At 44.3% G+C, this 8478-nt stretch overlaps 1 non-coding gene across 1 annotated transcript; it reads right to left on the minus strand.

Moving 5' to 3' along the window:
• Nucleotides 1–6915: 6915 nt before the first annotated feature.
• Nucleotides 6916–7022, minus strand: LOC131228289 (small nucleolar RNA R71). Its single transcript, XR_009162799.1, has one exon. It is a non-coding gene; the product is annotated as a small nucleolar RNA R71 (small nucleolar RNA).
• Between the last annotated feature and the right edge of the window lie 1456 nt (nucleotides 7023–8478).

Below are 8478 nucleotides of genomic sequence, written 5' to 3' on the forward strand. Positions count from 1 at the left end.
CCAACGCCATATGATTGGCTGCTTGGAATTATTTCTAACCGACGAGCTTGTATCAGTTAGTGTCTCCAAAACTCCAGCTGACTATCATGTGAAGGTCTGGAAAGACCCATGATCAAGGGTAATTGGGTCTGCATTAGTGTGACAGGCCCGCTAGGTTTTTACCCACATAGTGGCCCAACTCTTGGGCCCCAACGATTCCCTGGCTAAAGACTGAACTGGGCCTTGCTTTGGGCCCAGTGGTTAGATTATTTTGAGCCCAAAAACAGCGCTGGGTAGCCCACTGTCACCCCCAACTCAGGCTTGTTTTGCATGGCCTGACATGGGCCGCAGGACTGGGCTTGTCATGGCCCAGTAGCCTGACTACAAAGGGTGCTTGCCCCATGTAACACGTGGTGACGCCCACCATATATTGCAGATGTGGCCCACAGTTTATACCGCTGATGAGGGCCACCGTGATGTGTGATGAGGCCCAACAGACGAACGTAGGGCCTGGGTTATAAGGCCTTGCCCAGCAGTCCGACCCAAGTGGAGGCTGGACAGATCGTCCTGGCCCAATTGTCCCTGCAGCTTGCAGCTGCGGCTGAGTTCTCTGACTTGGCCCAGCTTCATAGCCCATTGAGCTTTGCTTGGGTGTGGCCTTCTGGAATGTTGATGCCGGAGGTTCAAGTGGTGGTGGTTTCCGGCCCTGGGCTGAAGCTGGTTTGGGCCCAAAATCCAGGCTAGCCTCAGCACTACTATCAGCCGGAACTTGGACCGTGCCGCGGGCTAACTGGAAGGCGATTTACGCCCAGCTACACAGCCCAACCAAAGACGTCTTCAGTCCGGTTTTCATGGTCTGCCGGGAGACATCCTCGGCCCGACTAAGAGCCGTTCGAAGGACAATTTTAAGTCCCGGTTCAAGGCCCAACTGAAGGTCATGTTCATCTTCAATTCGTGGCCCAGCTGAAAGCCTACTGCAGCTAAATGGAAGTTCTTGTTTTGGCCATTACATGGTCTGATCAAGAGAGCCCCAAATGGCTCTTGTGAAATTGGAATTTCAAATGGGTTAGTGGAGGTTGGATGCTGGATGTTACCTGGGATCCTTGCGCTTTCGAAGATGTCACTGGCCGCACTGGTTTGTCTCAGTCTGACAGGGCCGGGTCGACTCAGTGCGGTACACAGCTTCCACCTAGCTTTCCTCTCTCCTTCCTGGTTCTTTTTCTTTTTCTCTTACAACCTCTTTGCTTCTCTCCCTTTTTCTCCCCCTGAATGGTTTTTACACGCTGCACTGACCCGACTCGATCCTACTCAACGTCTCGACTCGGTGCCGTGTGGCACCTGGTTTTATACCCATCTTAGGACTGACTCACTCTCTCTCGTCCTCTCTCCTCACGGGCCTCTCGGTGTGAATTCCGAGACAAGACGTTCGTTTTTATAGAGCCGCGACACGTGCGAATGGGTCCTCTAACGGTTCAGATAGGTGGTCGTGTGTACACTCCTATCTCCCTTCCTTAGGTGTATGGGGTAAATCTGCAATGAGGGATGAATTTCTCACACTAAGGCCCTCCAGAAAAGCAATTTGAATCAATGGGTGGGGCCCATGCAAAGCTGATGGGTTCTTGAGCTCAATGGGGAAGATGATGGGACCTACCATGGCATACTTTTGCCTGAGGTTCATTCTCACGATCTGGTCCGTTTAAATGGTCTAGATTTGACACCTGATCATCGTGGGGCCCACTTTTCTAGCTGTCTATCGGTGTTTTAATCATCTCATGAGACTTTCAGCCGTCCGCCCCATCTCGTGAGAGGAGAATCCTTTCCAAGTGGAGGGGTCGTTGCCCTAGGAGGGAGTGGTGGAGCTTACTCCACGTGGCCTGGCACATGGCTTGGATCGAGCTAGCTACGATTTCCCAAACGGGAAATGCTTCCCACGCCAACCGTTGTTACAGGCAACTGCCTGCCTATTTCTGGAAATGGATGGAAGATGCAGATTTCCACCTCAAGGAGCGGCTGAGATCGAGAGAGAGTCGACGACGTGGATCACTGACGTGGAGGGCCTTACAACGGCTCTTTTCATGCTGACATGCATTCGAGACCGTCCGTCACTCGCACGCATGCACGAGTGCATGGGTTCAGATGGATGGCGTAGAATTGGTCGACGTGGTTCTGGTTGTTCTGACGGTGCAAGGCCATTGGACAGTCTGGATCTTTCGGATGGTGGCCAGAGGTTTGCCACTTCCCGTGCGAGTGGACACCGCTCGGTATGACTTGCTGCAGCGGGAGAACCTCTCCCCGTTTTTTGTAAGTTCGCTGGGTCAGTGTGCGATTGACCAATCTGGTCATCCCGTGCACGCTGGGCACGGCTATGTGAGGTGCACGTGCACCTCGTGTGGACGCTATTGTAATGTCTGAGGGGAAATCCACACCGTCCATCCACTCCTAGACCTCAAATCCGGACCGCTGGTCGTAGATCAACCCATTTTAAGGTCTAGGTGGGGCCAGTAATTTGATTCGGGGTCACACTGGTGGATTTCCGCCAATCCGATGGTCAGATTACTTTCAGATCTGATCTTTAGTGGTCCTTAGTTGACCCTAGGAGAATCCAATGGTCGGCATCAAAAAATGGTTGGGTTTAGTGGATTTTAACTCTAGTTTCTTGGATTCAGGTTAATATAACGTCGTTTCGTGCTCCAGTGGCTGAAGTCCTAAATTAGGTTCATCAAATTTGCTTTGCATTCTTTCTTGTGGGGCAACACCTTGATGGCTTAATGTACGATCGGGATTCGTTCTTAATTAGTTGATTTTAAAACAAAGTGATTGAAGTGTTGGAGTAAGTTATGATGATACCCGAGTACCGAAAGGAGTGGGGTGTTACAATCTAACCCCCTAAAAAAAAAATTTGTCCTTAAAATTACATGGCTTGAGTCGTGGAATAGTTGAGGGTACTTCTCCTTAACCTCTGCTTCCCGCTCCCAAGTTGCCTCTTCTTCTCCGTGATGTGACCAAAGGACCTTGATCAACGGGATAGTCCTTGTCTGTAGGACTTGCTCCTTGCGGTCCAAGATCCGGATAAGTTCCTTGGTGTAAGAAGCATTGTTTGTAAGCTCAATCTGCTCCCAGCTAAAAAAGTGTGACTCATCTGGCGTGTACTTCTTAAACATGGATACGTGAAAGACGTTGTGGATACTAGCCAGTGCAGTAGGTAACGCAAGGTGGTATGCTATGACTCCCACACGATCCAAGATCTTGAAAGGCTCAATGAAACGAGGTGCTAGCTTCCCTTTCTGTACGAACCTCATCAAACCCTTCATAGGCGAAACTTTCAGAAATACATGATCACCAGTCGCAAACTCCAGGTTGCGTCAACGATTGTCCGCATAACTTTTCTGCCTGCTCTGGGTGGCGTGAAGCCATTTCCGAATATCATCGATTATCTGAGTGGTAATCTGGATGAGCTCAGGTCCCAACAAGCTTCTTTCTCCTACTTCTGCCCAACACTGCGGAGCTCGGCAGGGGTGACCGTAAAGAGCTTCGTAAGGGGCCATGCCTATGCTGGTTGGAAACTGTTATTGTAGGCAAATTCTGCAAGGGCCAAGTGATTGTCCCAGTTCCCTTTGAGGTCTAGGGCACATGCCCTCAGCATGTGATTGAATTTAATAACTAATGCATATAGTCTAGAGGACTAGGCATGTAAATAACTAACACAAATAGCCTTGGAACTGAGTATGTAAATAATTCAATATCTAAGACAAATAGCCTTGAAAACTGAGTGTGTAAATAATTTCAATAACTAACGCAATCAGCTTTGAAAACTGAGTCATTAATTATTAGGTGGTATTTGGATTGAACTAACACATAGTTAAGATGGAAGAGTAAAGCTTAAAGGATAGAATCCTCACCTGGCGGTTCGCAACTCTTTTCCTGATTCGGATTATTGTTTAGGGTCAAATATTGCATATCAGACCTAGTTACTGCCTGGATTTACGAACATAGTATGGTTTAACAGCCTGATTTAATCATGTTTGTGATGCAGAGTGTATTTACAAGCCTGGACTGAAAAGGGTACTAAAAGCACGGATTTAATGCTCAGAATCCACCAAGGCAAGGGACGGACTCCATGGGACCAAGATCAATGGGATTACACGTCAGGGATCCACGAAAATCGAGAAACTGAACTCAAGCGGCCTGAAAGTCAGCTAGATTGCAAGATCACAAGGTTTTCACCATCCACTCAGCTCGAAACTTCATACATGGCCTGAGGACCATAAATTAACCATACACATCGAAAATCAGCCATTGGATCTTTTTGGAAATGTCCCAACGGACAGATCAGCCCACAACTTATCAATCTGGGGCCCGCCTGATATCTTGAAATACTTCAATTTTGGTATCAACCATTTAAATCATACGGCAACCAGGTTGGACGGAGCTGATCTCTCATATACATCAGCATGGGACCCACATGTGCATTGCACATGTACAGCATGGATGCACCAGGCGTGCACGGAAACTCCAGGACGGTCAAACCGTCCTGGACTCGAATTCCACGGTCTCTGGTGCGTAAGACTTCCGCATGGAGGACGGAAATTCGGCTCCGACGAGAGGGCTATAAAAAAAAGAGAGAGAAAGAGTAAGGGATATAAAACGGAGGTCGGCTGGAGGCAGACACGGGAAGGAGATTCTTTGGGGAAGAAAGCTTGGGTTGCTGAGATCGTGTGGAGCCTGGCTTGGTTTTTCAGGGCGTGAGCTGAGCTTGGTGAGAGGGAGCTCAGTTGAGGCACGGCTGGAACGTGAGCAAAATGGGCAGGGCTTGGCTTTGAAGGAACGGAAGAAAAGAAGAAGCAGGAGGGATTCGGCTGGACGATCCGGGTTTTTTTTTTCTTGTTTTCTTTTCCTTTCATTCCTTTGATTGTTTTTTTGTGGTGCTAGCATGATCATGCTAGGGCTAAGAGGTGAAGCCTGTAGCAAGATGGGAGATTCTACTTTGTGCCTTTAAATTTCATAAACTGAATTTGATTTATTGATTATTATAAGGAATATTTTTCTTAGTCTTTAATGGTCTGTTGTGACTGAAATTACAATGGGTTTGCAATGGCTCTGAATATTTCTTTCCCCTTTTATGTTTATGAAGTCAGGAAGCCCTGTTGTTCATCATTACTCCATGGGCATGGTAGGATGACAGTACTCTTCCTGATCCTCATACATTGTTGATTGGCTGGTAATTAGTTTAATCCTGTTGTTTTCTTTGTCTCCTGGGCATGGTTAGATGATGGAATCCATTCTAATTCATATACCATTCACCTCTTGAAAACTATATCAAAGGAAGTCTAGTTAAATTCCATGATTTCTGAAGCAGGCATAATTTCTCCCTGATCTCTACAAGTGGATCCTCTGAATCCCTAGTTTCCTTCCTCTGAATTCCTTAAAGTTTTAGATAATTGTTCCACAATTATTTCTTAAATTCTACTTGGTTTAGATTACATCTTAGTCTAGTTCTAGTTCTACTTGGTTTCAGATAACGTACAGGTATCAGTCCCTGTGGATTCGACCTCGGTCTTATCGAGTTTATTACTACATCACAACCCTATACTTGGGGAGTGAACAAGTTTTTGGCGCCGTTGCCGAGGACTGACGGTTACGATTCTCTAAAATTAATTGGTTTTAGGATTAGTTTAAGATTAGGATTTTACTAACCTTAGTTTTTTTTATTATTTATTTTTATTTGAGTTCAAAACTAACTTGTTTCCTGTTTTATAGGATCTTGACATAAGTTTCTCAATTGGTAATTCCTTCCTAATCTCTCTACTTTTTCCTATTTTTAGAATTAGGGTTTAAATTTTAGAAATTTTCTAATTCTAGTATCCTCCCTTCTGTAGGAAATAGTTTATTTTTAGAAATTAATTTATTTCTTTCCCTTTTTAGAAATTAATTTTCTATTTTTATTTTAATAACTTTCTAATTCTAACTCTCTTAGAATCTAATTTGTTTCCTAATTATTTTTAGAATTTTTGTTTAGAAACTAACCTTCCTATTTTGTAGGCCTTTAAGATAGAAATTTCTAATTCGGTAAACTCCTTCCCTACTTTCTATTTTTCAATTCTCTTTTAGTAATTTACTTTCTAGTTTAGGACTCTCCTAATTTATTTTAGAAAATTTCATTTTCTTTTAGGAATTCTTTCTTTTAGAAGCTAGTTCACTTCTATCTTTCTTTTAAAGAATTGTTCTTCTCTTTTTAAAAATCTAACTTATTTTATTTTATTTTGCAGGTTTTAACTCAGGACTCCAATTTGGTAATTTCTTTCCAACTCTCTCTTTCTTTCTAGATTTTCTTTTCCTTTCTTAGGATTAGGTTTTTAATTGAGGGCTGCGAGTGTTTTCATGCCCAAGTGGGCCCGTGACAACACTCGACGTCTCTTGACTGAAGGAGGATTGGTTGAGGGGTTGACTATCCATCGCAGGACTAGACACCACTCGAAATTCCCTGAGTTAAGTGAAGTTATGGCTGAAGACCAACCTCCTCTACTTCCACCCAGGGTGGAGGATACCCAAGATGAAAATGAGGTGCAACAGGCACCCCCGCCTCGTACTTTACGAGATTATCTACAACCGGCGGGAGTGAGTACGCCCTCATGCATGATTTTTCCTGAAAACACAGGACAAATGGACATCAAGCCAGGAGTTATCCAACTCCTTCCCAAATTCCATGGACTTGAATCAGAGAGTCCATATTTACACTTGAAAGAGTTCGATGAGATTATAGCTACATTATGTTTTCGTAATGTATCTGAGGATACAATTAGGCTGAAACTCTTTCCTTTTTCCTTAAAAGAGAAAGCTAAGACGTGGTTACATTCACTGCGTCCTAGATCCATTGGCATATGGAACGACATGCAGAGGGAATTCATAAAAAAATTCTTCCCACATCATAAAACGATTACCCTCAGAAAAGCAATCATGAACTTTGCCCAAAAGGAAGATGAAATATTCTTCCAATGTTGGGAAATGTTCAAAGATTTGATCAGTTCATGCCCACAACACGGATTTGAAACGTGACGCATTACAAATTTTTTCTATGATGGACTGACATCTTCCATGCGCCAAATGGTCGAGACAATGTGTAATGGAGAGTTCATTAATAAAGATGTCGATGAGGTATGGGACTACCTCCACAGTTTGGCTGAAAAAACACAATCTTGGGACTATTACCCAAAGTCGAACACCACGTCTAGGCCGACTCAATTAAAGGAGAAAGGTGGATTATATCTCTTGAAAGAAGAGGATGATCTCAAGTGTAAAGTGACTACGCTCATAAGGAAAGTTGAGGCCATGGAAGGAAAGAAGGATAAGGTTAATGAAATTGTTTGCGGCATCTGTGATTGCAACATTCATACAACTGAAAACTGTCCTACAATACCTGCCTTTCGAGGAGTGTTGAATGAACAAGCCAATGCCGTAAATAATTATCAAAGACCTTTTACTGGACCTAACTCCAATACATACAACCCTGACTGGAAAAATCATCCAAACTTTAGTTGGAGGAATGGACAGATGGCTACTCCTCCAGGTTTCTTCAATCAAAATCCAAATCAAGTGAAACCTCAAGAGGAACCGGTTCAAAATCCCATACAAGAGCTGGCTCAGGCAATGCGGAGAATTACAGATTTTATACAAAAGATAGATTCTCGTATGACGGTTATAGAAAAGGGGATGCTTCCTGCACAACCTCTCCCCAATCCTAAACTGCAGTACGAGAATAATGATCCCAGCTCTTCAAATCAGATGGGGCATGCTAAATCCATCACCACTCTTAGGAGTGGGAAGATCATTGATAAAACCCTTCCGGTTAGGCCCAAAAAGCCTCAAGAACCAGAAGAGGACAACAATGATGGATCCAGTGATGCCCCACAAAAAGTAGAACCAGAACTTCTAGAGAAGCCAGTTGCTCCATTCCCCCAACGGTTGGTTTCACCAAAACCTCCCTCTAACTCTCAGGATATTCTAGAGGTGTTGAAACAAGTGAAAGTCAACATTCCTCTACTTGATGTCGTTAAACAGATACCTTTATATGCCAAATTCCTGAAAGACTTATGCACGACCAAAAGACGGAAAATTATTCAAAAGAAAATCTTCTTGACTGAGAAAGTGAGTGCCATCCTGAAGCAAGACGTGCCACAGAAATTCAAGGATCCCGGTAGCCCAACCATATCATGTGTAATCGGGAACCATCGAATTGATCACGCACTTCTTGACTTAGGAGCGAACGTCAATCTGATTCCCTACTCGGTATACAAACAGTTAGGTTTGGGTGAATTAAAACCCACCATAACCACACTACAACTTGCTGATCGCTCTATTCGTGTACCAAGAGGGATAATTGAGGATGTGTTAGTCCAGGTCGATAGATTTTACTACCCTGTAGATTTTATCATCCTGGACACCGAACCCATCAATAACATGAGCACTCAGATTCCCGTCATTCTTGGTCGCCCATTCCTTGCC

Source organism: Magnolia sinica, chromosome 15 (assembly GCF_029962835.1).
Source record: "Magnolia sinica isolate HGM2019 chromosome 15, MsV1, whole genome shotgun sequence".
Classification (NCBI taxonomy): domain Eukaryota; kingdom Viridiplantae; phylum Streptophyta; class Magnoliopsida; order Magnoliales; family Magnoliaceae; genus Magnolia; species Magnolia sinica.